Below are 11,307 nucleotides of genomic sequence, written 5' to 3' on the forward strand. Positions count from 1 at the left end.
TACGTAAAACCCCACAGGGATTTGTTTTAATAGTTCCACACAGGCAAGGAAACTAAAGCAGAATGAAAGTGGGCCCTTTTCCACTTTAAAGCCCTTTTATCTCTGACCAGGTGGTTGGAGTGTGGACCGAGGGGGTGATCAGTGTCATTTGCCATAATTAGTGCGAGGCGTGTGTGTGTGTGTGCGTGTGTGTGTGTGTGTGATGGCTCTGTGACGCCTGAGAGATCAAGCAGGCGGCACATTTCTGAGGCAGCGTGTGTGTGCGTGCTGCCGGTGGGTTGGTTTTCCTGGAGATAGAGGAATTACGATAATTATGATGTGCCATGAATGCGACTGATTATTGAGAAATATGCAGAGCCACTTCACTTCAAAAGTGACATTTTCCCCATTTGCCTCGCCTGTGAAGCCCTTTATGCCTTTGAATTCTCCCCTTCCTGCGTGTGCACCGTGTGTTTACTGTTCTGCAGGTGAAGGAGGCCGGGCAAGAACAAAAACCTTTGATTACTCTAAATAAGCCCATGACATAAGTTTCACAATCCTGATGGGTTTGGGGTGCTGCTAACCTCGAGGCAAAAAGTGAAAGGATCGTTTTTATTTTTGTTGACAAAACCTACAGTGATAACCCTCAGGAAGAAGAATCTAGGGCAGCATCAGGCAGACTTTTTCAATAAGATCACAAGTCTCTTCCCATGATGCACTGCATCCTGCATCATGGATTTGATAGAGGAAACTGGATTTTATTAAGAAGCAACAACATATAGAACAACATTCCTCCTGGGCTTCAACCTCCTTTAATTAAGTGACAATTCATTATTTCTCATATTCAACTTTTGACAATTTTAGCCTAATTAGCTATGTTTGTTTTTACTTCAAGAAAAATAGGCAGTTAATAAGCTGTAATTCTGAAAAAAATGAATGAATAAATAAGAAGAAGCTGTCAATAATGCAGTTAAACTGCCACATGAGATGGCAGTGGTGATGTGGAGCAGTGGTGCAGCACTGACGTAAAACCTTGAGCTATTTGTATTTCATTTAAGCTCATCCACTTTATGCTACTTCACACATTTACTTCAGAGACACCACTTGTCATGTATCAGATGTCTGCAGTTGTTCACATTTCCACCAGAGATAGATTTTTTTTTCTCTCTACTTAACTTCTAAGAGAGTTTTGATTTGTAAAACCTTCTGAAGCCCAGGGGTAAGAGTAGCACACATTTCACCAAAACATAAAAGATGAGAAAAGTGATGAAGGTATAAGTAAATCACACAGCTCAAGTTGGTCTTCACTACTCTTAAAATTATTTCCAGTTCAAATAGTTGATTTTCAGGCCCATTTGAAAGGCCATACAATTTTCAAACGGTGTGGCAAACATATGACTTGTGGGCCGAAGCCAGCCTGCCCAAGGGTTTTGTTCTGATTCCTGAAACCTGAGAAAGATTGGTGTTGCAACGGTAAAAACCTTGCTGGCAAAACCCCACGAGCCTCAAACATGCATGATGAAGGCTACACAAATCTTGTGCCATGAGAAGTGACAGGCTTTTGCCAACATTGGGGTGAAGGGAAACACTGTGGGGATTAAAGATCTTTCAGCAGATTAAAAGAGCCAAATACATTTCAGGGGGACATTTCACTCCATATCAAACCAAGAGGCATCATTAACATACTTTTTTCTTCAACACCTCAATCTCTTCATTGTTTGTAAAAAAAAAAAAAACCCAATGAAGTCCAGTGTCACATCCAGTTTGACACTGGATGCGAGTTGATTTCTAATGCTAAAACAGGTTTAGTCGTTTATCCCCACATCATAGTAATCAGTGCTTTTTCACACCAAAAACTCATCAGATCAATTCATTTAAAATTCTTAGAAAACAGAGCTCCAAAGGGCATTGGGTGTAAAACTCTAACACTCCTTCTGGAAACACATGGTGGATTTCTTAAGTGCTTGAACCAGTTAATGGATGTTTCATATCCACAGGCAGCAAGTGACATTTGTTTGATGTTTGCTAAAGATTTTCGATTTTAACAGCTGTAGTGTCTGCAGGTGTATTGACTGCAACTGAAACATCATTTGCTTTTTGGATCTAAAACTTCATTACAATTTTGATGTCTTCATTACATGAGTTAAATTGATATTTTGTGACACATACATCACTGAAAAACTGTGTGTTTTATTGAACATATTTTTTTGAAAAGTCATCAACATATAACTTTTAAATTTCCTGAAAGAAGGCTTAAAGAAGCTTATTTTGGATACTGTTGGGAGTAACGTTGTAGATGACTGCAGGACCAATACCTGTAAAGCTTCATGTTGTTAATTAAGTGAAAAAAAAGCTATTCATCCACAGATTCAACAAATATACAACCAATATACAACCAACATACAACGTGATTCATTGGGTTTGATATAAAAGTAATGTGCGTTCATGTGGCACAAAGTTTCCACCATTACTTTATGCTTGGTAAGACATGCCGCTGGCGTAAATAATTTTCCTGTGGAGTAATTAATCATTTAAATGCAGTCCTCGGGCATGGGGAACAATGTCATAACAATGCAGCCGTTTTCTGAGCGGAGAAACCTCTCTGCAGTGGGACTCCACACAACGAGAGGCAAAGATTCTTAACCCAGTCACATGCGTTTCACATTGGCTTCTTAAATGCCAGCCGGGATGTATCGTTTTATAATTGGGGCGGGACAGGGGGCGGATTACACAAAGCTACCACTAAGCTCATTCTCATGTAGGAAATTTTAAAATATGTCCACATTCCTAATGTGTGCGTGCGTAGTTCCCATGTTCCCCCTGGAGAACCACAGAGAGGCCTGTTAGCGCGGCAAGGTTGTTAGAGCCATTTAGAACTTATTTTTCAGGAGTCCTCATCTTTTATGTCTTCTTTTTTTATATTAAGATGAATACGGTAATAGCTATGATTATAAATTATTTTGACCTTAAAGTCGTACCGGGGCTCTAAATGAATTTTCGATGATTTATTATCATAACAGACATCCTGGTATTAAATAATTCAAAGTGCTATTGACCTGAAATTGCACTGCAGTGTCTTAAGGTCACATTTCAGAGCCCCTGATTTGCTGACTGTCTTTTGATTAAGTCTAGAAGAAGCTTTTATCTTTATCATCCTCCTCCCAAACTTCGAGGTAGTTTACTTTGAGCCATAAAACATGGAGCAACACTTAAAACTTCTTAGCCAATTTGTCAGCAAATTTACACTGTATAACAATCAATTACCCTTTCTGTATTTGCACAATAGATACAACTACCCCGCAGTGTAATTGAAATGTAGAGTCATATGATCTCTTTAGGATGTAAGTATAAAAGCAGAATCATATGTAAACTGTTGCGACAACTGAGATTACAGATTGAATTTCTCATGAAATGTACTCCATTGATGCACTGCGGGCGCTACATGTGTGAATATCTCGTCTGTGAGTCCCGTGACCGCTACTCAGCTGACCTCCCTTTCATCCACCCTCCGCCCTCCCCAGCTCCCATTCATCTGTGCCTGTGTGCGATCAGACCTTGGGCAGTATGGAGGATCATGTGAGAAGATGTGACTCAGGCTTAATGGTAATCCCTGCCTTTGGTAAAAATGGCACAGTGGGAGTCATTAGGAGGCAGCTCTATACTCGTTGTTCATATGACTGTCTGACTGTCTTCCTCCTCCCCCTGTTCTTCCCCGATCGGGCCATGCCTGCTACAGCTCATCATTCTCTTTCCCCCCTTCTTTTTAACATCACAGGCTGCCTTCATGCTCTTTGGTTCATCTTAGCCGTTGTGCTTCATTTTCAATTCATTCTCAGTAATTAAGGGGAAAATAAAATAATTGTACTCTGCCTCAAAAGGAGAACTCCCAGTTTAAGGAATCAATATAAAACTCGTCATGCTTACAGTAACCCCAAAACCAAAATGTTGCTTAGATTTATGATCCTGTAGAAAACATGCCAAATTGTTTGCTTCAGGTCAATTTGCATGAGAACAATCTGCAGAAAAACGTATTTGCAGATATCGTTTCCACATTCGGCAAAGTTTGAGAATGAAAACATACATGTCAAGCCCTTTATGGAAGGAACATGTATTACAATGGGTAAATGCAAAACTGTATTGTAACTGGTTCTATAGAGTTGCAGGCCTACAAAGAGCAAATACACCTGAATTGCTATTTATAATACTGATGGAGCCTTAAACATATGAACTCTTCTTTATGATATCCATTCACCAAAACTGTGCTCTGTGTTTATCACACCAGATTAACAGTTAGAAGGGTTAATTCTTGGCTCTTGTCATGAGATCAGAGCTGAGGCATAGGCTTCAACAGAATGAAGCGATCCCCAGTCAAATCTCGAACTGTGGAAATCAATGCTGAAACATGACATCTCTGTTAGATCCTGCAAGCTGTTTTCCTACAGATGAATGGGTTCAGTTGCAGCGATGGTGCAGAATAATAGCAGTCAGCTGAAATCACTGTGATCAGGCAATTACGGAGTAATTATGACAAGTCTTGTTGAGACATTTCACTCAGAAACACAATCTGTATACTCCCAAAGTGGACACGCCTCAGAGGAGCACGGGTGTCTGTATAAAACTGACGTGGCAGTTCTGGAGAAGCTGAGCTGAACCAAATCAGAGGCCAAGTATTATTTCTTTATTATTTCACAGCTTCATGGCAATCAATCCAATAAGTTAACAAACATGCCGTCTGAATCAATGTTAAAAGTAGGCGAAAGAAAACTAATGCCGAAGTAAAATATTTCGCAGTTATGATTATTTTATCATTGAAAAGGAGTCTTTGGGGCATGTCGGTTTACTGTTTCTGACCAAATAATCGATAGTTATTCATCTATTATGACCAGTGTGTTGGACCTATTGATTCAGGGAGAAAAGGAAAGAGTTCTGCATTGTGCCACTATCTGTGTAAAGAAAGAGACAAACTCATGACTAGTCCTGGGGGGTGCAGGAAGAGGAATGCTCAGAAGGTGGTGGGAGGGTTCTTATCACCCGCTTGATTCACATCTTGAAGTGCATGTGCAACACATGAGCAGCAGTAACTGTAAAACTACCCTGAAGGAAGAACATGCCTTTTTGCTGCCTTGTACCATAAAGAAACTTTAAACTTGATGCAAAGGCCGATACTGCTTGACACAGTCATTACTCTATTACATTGTACTGAAGATTTCTTCTTTTCTTAGATCTGAGGTGGTCATAAACAATATATGTTTCTGGAGAGGAGAAATCAATCTGGGTCCTTGAATTCAGAGCGTGAGGGGGGGGGGGGGGGGGGGGGGCACTCGCCATTAAGCTTCACACCATGTCTGGTGCCAGAATACAAATAAGCTGGGGAATAAGGGAATAATGCTTTCCTATTGCAAAAAGCCTCTGTGCGCGGAAAAGGCAACAGAGACTTATCAACAATTAAACAATTAATCCTCACAATAGAGTTTGCAGTGATAAGCACATTAACAGTCACAAGCTCAGATTCTGGCAGAAAGGAATCGTGCTCAGAGGCCGGGGTATAGCTGAAGTGGGTAGGGCATGGTGAAGTCAAGGAGACGCTTTAATCACACTTCGTGGACGGAAGCTGCCTGACAATTGATAGAGAAACCTATCCGACGTGGATCCCCATGCTGTCGGTGTAATACAGTTCAGAAACCAGCAGAGGACAGTGATATCTCATGGAAAGAGCTGCACCATGTTAGTGATCCGATCTGTGTTTAGTTATTCAGGGTGGGGCTCCATCCCTTACAGACATGCTTTATGTCATGCACACAAAATACATTTTACTAGTCATTGATTTTTGCCAAGAATAGCCTTGGCTGTAAGGCTTTTGACAACTTTCTGTCCCAAGACCATTTCTTGACCTTAATGATTGCTAAACAATTCTAAACATAATTCTATTTTTTTTTTTTTTTACATATATTGCAATAGTGCTTTTAAAGTTGTCATGTTGCAAAAACCTATAGAAAGTGCCTTAAAAGTATGCAAAGAGTTTAGGTTGAAGACAAATATGTGACAGAGAGATGATTCACAGGGAGGGTGAAAGTGCTGCAATCATATGAGCCACTTCACAACTCCAAGGTGCTGAACTTCACATCAGTTTTGCAGAAATACAGAATAAGCATTTAATGAGTGAGTCAGAGGGAACTTCATTTGTTCCGCCAGCGAAATTCTTAGAATGTAGTGCCAACTCGAAGTAGACTGACACGCTGATGAATAGCAGGAGTTAGTCCCTCAAATGGAGGCCTCTGCGAATATCGGGATACTTGTCTACTTAGCACATGCACCAGCATCTTAAATCTGCTGCTTTCCAATACCAAAGCACTTCAGGTGATTTACATAGCAATAATTTAAACAGCAGAGGTGCTGTGACCGGGCGTTAGCAATAAAATACAGAGATCTACCACCCAGACTGCTGCTAGCACTTGATTGCTTTTTAACAGTCATTTGTCTTGCGGGAGCCTCTTGAAAGGGCATCATTTTTTGGTCAATCTGTCGCTCTCCTTCGCAGAAATCTCACAGATGTAGGAAAATGAGGACGGTTATTGACAGGTTGTGTAAATTGGAGAGGTGAGGATAACTCAGTGGGAGCTGGCTGTGTCACAGATCATCGAAGACAGCAGCGGTAATTAGTGAAAGAACACTAGTCTTGCTCCGGGATGTGGCGAGGAAACAGCTGGGGTGGAGGGGAGCGCCAGCCATGGCCAATTAAAAAGGGTTGCACTATAGCGGATGATGACAAGGAGGAAGGTTGAGAGCCTGCTCGTCGTTAATAAAGAAAGACTACTTTTTTTTTAAAGAAACAAAGCTGTGAATGTCAAAAAAGAGAATATTATACATATTGAAATGTGCAACATAAATTTCAAGGCATGGATCATATCTGCCCCCCCCCCCCCCCCCCCCCCATCTCTATCCAGTCTATTCCACTTTATTAAATAATTTGTAATCAAATTCTGGCGAAGTCACTGGTGTGAGCCACTCTACTGAAATTAATCCGCAGATTTCTTCCACTGAAATCACTGATTTACCAGTTGGGATCGATAAAATAATAACCACCCTTACTTTGAGCAAACCTCTCATCATTCCTGCAGGTGGCTGCCTTTTGTTATACTTTTCTCGGATCCCATACCGAGTTGTACAACAAACCGTTGTCGCGTTGTTCCACTTTTCCCTTTGAATGCTGGCCTTGCTGAAGCCCTCATCGGGTATCCCCTCACATGTCACTTCCCAAAGCAGCCAGATAAAGCTCACAGCCACTGTGAATCAGGGGATTTGAAGAAAGAGACAGAAGATCTAAGGCAGAGGATAAGGATTTGTAAATTCCCAGATCTTGCTTCTGCTGTGACCCTTTTTTTGAATGCACCGTGACCGTCACGATGTGCACAATATATGGAAAATGTGCTTTTAAAGTCCACTTTGGAGTTTTTCCAGTTTCGAGTTTGGTGATGTTTATTATAATATGGAGATGTCTTTTTTTGGAGTACAATCACCTCAGCCTGTGGGTTAATAGGAGTCAGACACAGATGTGGTAAGAGAAAGAGCACTTTGTAAGTGTAGTGACTGCATGAATGATATAATAAATGTGAAATGAGCTTCTCGCTCCTCTTTTCTGACTGATTACAGTTGTCACTGAGGTCTGTACGTCTTGATAAAAATGTCACATTCTCTTTGTGCTTGTCACATGTGGGGAGTGAAAAGTTCTGCGACTGATGCCAACTCCTCACAAACTCGCTCAGAATGCATTGGCAACATGTTAATCCGTACTCGCACTGAATAAACTTTCTCTTACGAGTGCGCACCAGAGTTTTCCTCAGGAAAATTAATTCAGCGGAACTTCTCAATATAGACCCTCATTGATCTGTTTCTGCAGCATGTTGGCGGTTTGATGGAAACTCTGATAACAATCCAAACTCCAAACACAAACGAAGCAGAGCTCCTCTGCGGTAATGATACCACCACGGCATCGGCCATTTCTCATGAAACCAACCCTTGTTAAATTTCAGAGGCGAGTCTCAAAGGTGGTGCAGATAAATTCAACAACGCTACTTTTTAATGAGACAGAACGCAAATAGACATCAGGATCTATAATCCTCATGATCATAAACCGCAGGTTTTTACAGGAATCATATGGTCGGTCAAGCCTGGCATTTTTTTTAACCTGTGAAACGAGCAAGCCATGACATTTTATACTGATCTTTATGAAAGCCTTTACTTTCTGGTGATCTGAAAATTTCATGGAGAAAGCAGAAATGTCTGCAACCTCCCACATCCCAAAAGTGCCTCCTTGCACATTCCACCTCTCTTTAACACTCCACAGATGTGATGAGGTGCGATTCACCTGCCATCCTCTTCCAGTACCACGCTTGGGTGGTGAGTCATTTATTAGCACTCCATTATGTCACGTAGGCAAATGTATTTCATTTGTTATGCGTGCAGGGGTGACGAAGGTTGAAATGTTCTTGCTAATTTAATGCCTATTGAGACAGAAAATTGGATCTACTTCAGGGAGCCGTGATGAGTGTCGGGATGCCAGAGCTGCCAATTTCTGCCCAAGATTAATTAAAATGAAATTTCCATGGGACCTGTGACAGTCGCCCATCTCCTGTACATATTTCTTCATAATTGGAATCTCAGTCAGTCTCCAGAGGAGGGAGAGGTTTCTGGGATGTTTCAGGGAACAGTGAGGGATTTGCTGAGGTGAGCACTAAGGAGACGCAGATTGTGTCTTAAAAAGAAAAAAGAAAAAAGAGCAGTCTGAAACCTTGGAATATGAGAACTAGGATATCTCATTTCTCCAAGCTGGATGACATAAATGACTTGCAATTGTATAGCGGACTGAAGGACGACAAAAGACGAGTCCTCTCCTTCTCCAACACTGGAGCAAAGCTCGTATTTCAAGACAAAGATCAGCTGCACAAGGATCCAAGACAGTGACAGTCAAGTGTTTAGCTGTCGTGACGTCTTATGCATACTTAACAGCATGAAACGCGCACAGAATCTATATTATTTAATATGCTGGCACAGCATGAATAAAAACCAAACCGTAACAAGCGATCAGACTTTGAGATTCAGGACAGGTGCACTTCTTTTCATTCTGCTGGGTGCTCCTCTACAGTTACAGCGGTGAATCATTTCAAACGGCAGCAATACAAAACAAAACGGTGTTCCACCATGGGGGCCTCAGTTCGTCACTTTTATTCTTCTGTCAGGTTTATATGTTTGGAAAAAAAGAAAAAACACAACAAAAAAACTAAGCAGGTGAACGTCAGGATTCTGTAATGAACGCAACACCAACTTTATTCTTACAGTAACAGAAGTGTGAAAACAATGATCTATGTGAAGTGTTCACAGAACAGCTCATTAACTGTGTGGTCCACTGATAGAAAATAGTTTCTGATTAAGGTGATGCTACTATTGTGTGACTGACTCGAGACTGGCTTGTCATTTGTTTGTAACTAATGCTGTGTGTATAGTTCAATTTACCAGTGCTGGTATGTGCTGCTTCCACCTCGTCTGTTGGACCAAGGACAGAGTGATAGAGAGAGTGATTCATTGATCCAGCTCCCCTCAACATTGCTTCATCCACCTTAAGGTCGCCAGGGCTGGAGCCAATCCCAGCCGACTGTGGGCGAAGGCAGAATACACCCTGGCCAAGTCGCCACTCCATCACAGGACAAACAGACAGACATGCACAGTGAGACCTGCAGGAAATTCAACCAACGTTTCAGTACACCACCATGCTGGAGTGGTTTATGACTTCGCTATGTGTTGCAAAGTATGAAACAAGCATATATTACCATGATGTGCCGAGTATTGTTGCCTCTCTCTCTGTAGTCTGATGAGTTCAGTTTAATTTTGAATGGCTCTGCAAGTTTCCACATTTTTAAGTTTGGTTCTCCTGTTTCTGGTGTTATCAGCCATTAAATGACTGTTATCACGTGTCCTGAGCATAGATAAGGGCTTCTTTCACCACTCAGTCATCTCTACAGAATAAACAAGTAGAGGCATACTACAACATTTTGAAAGAGGAATAAATACAGGGAGTGTTCAAGCCACAAAAATACACTTTGGAGGATCGTGTGTTCAACAATGTTTTGGTTTTAGAAAAATGCAGTTATGTCTTGCATGTTCAATGCTGTTTAAATATATTATGTACTTTATTTAATATGTTAAAGAAATTACACTATATGGACAAAAAAAGTATGATACTTGCGCTGACTGTTTTGATTTGAAGGTTTAGTTGCAAACAGGAACAATCCTAATATTAGGAAAATGTGATACATGCTGTAATATAGCTTTCAAAAGCATATTGTAAGTTGTGTGCTGGGTTTTCTCAACTTCACAGATTTGCAGCAAACTACCAAGAACATTCCCGCAATCCACAGAGAATTTACCCAAATAAGAGGAGCACAAACCATTCTGTGTGTTTTTTTTACCCCTTCTTTCATCCATTCTGTAATCCTTAGTCAAAAGATCAAGCTGCTTTCTTACCTTTCTAGGTAGACAGGAGCTTAAGTACTGTCACTGGATGGATTTAGGTTAGACCTGAGCTGTCTGACCAAGTAATAAAGAAGAAAGAAACCCGCAGCAGACTATACAGAGTGAGAGGGCTCATGAGTTAAATGCAGGTTTCTGGGGGAATTAAGGACTCTTTAGAAAATTACTGAACTTCAAGCAGCTGTGCAGGCAGGCTGAAACATGCACAGACCTCAAAAATAACTGGTCCGAATCGTAATAAAATGGAAAGAAGTTACAAAAAACAAACAAAAAAAAAAACAATCGGACAAAACACCAATAGCTGCACAAAGATATCAAAGATCAGAATGAGATTTTTAAAAGTTGATCAATAAAAAAAAAAAAAACAACCTTGAAATCGCATGGAATCAATTAAAGATTTTGTGCAGATCCTCTTCACCCTAATTTAATCTCCAACAAAGCATTTATTATGAACTGTATTATACATTAATGAGTCTTTTCCCTCAATTAAGGGAAATATTTAGGTCATTTTTCAAGGCCAAAATCTTTGCCAGTAGTAGGACTGGGATTTAGGTTATTGTCAGGACTCATTGCTTTTGTTAGGAACAAGCTGCCCAGAACCTGTCCTTTGGGTCCGACTATAGTTACAAAGCTGAAGTGCCTTAGCACGACAGGTTCTGAATAGCTTCCAAGTACATGAACCCACTTCAGATCCCCAAAGCCAACTAACCCCCATCTGTCCTTGTCCTAATACAAATTGTTTCAAAAATTCATCGAGTGTGATTTGTGAAGAGCCTTGGCTCGTGATTAATTCAATTATTTGCG

Source organism: Blennius ocellaris (assembly GCF_963422515.1).
Source record: "Blennius ocellaris genome assembly, chromosome: 23".
Lineage (NCBI taxonomy): Eukaryota > Metazoa > Chordata > Actinopteri > Blenniiformes > Blenniidae > Blennius > Blennius ocellaris.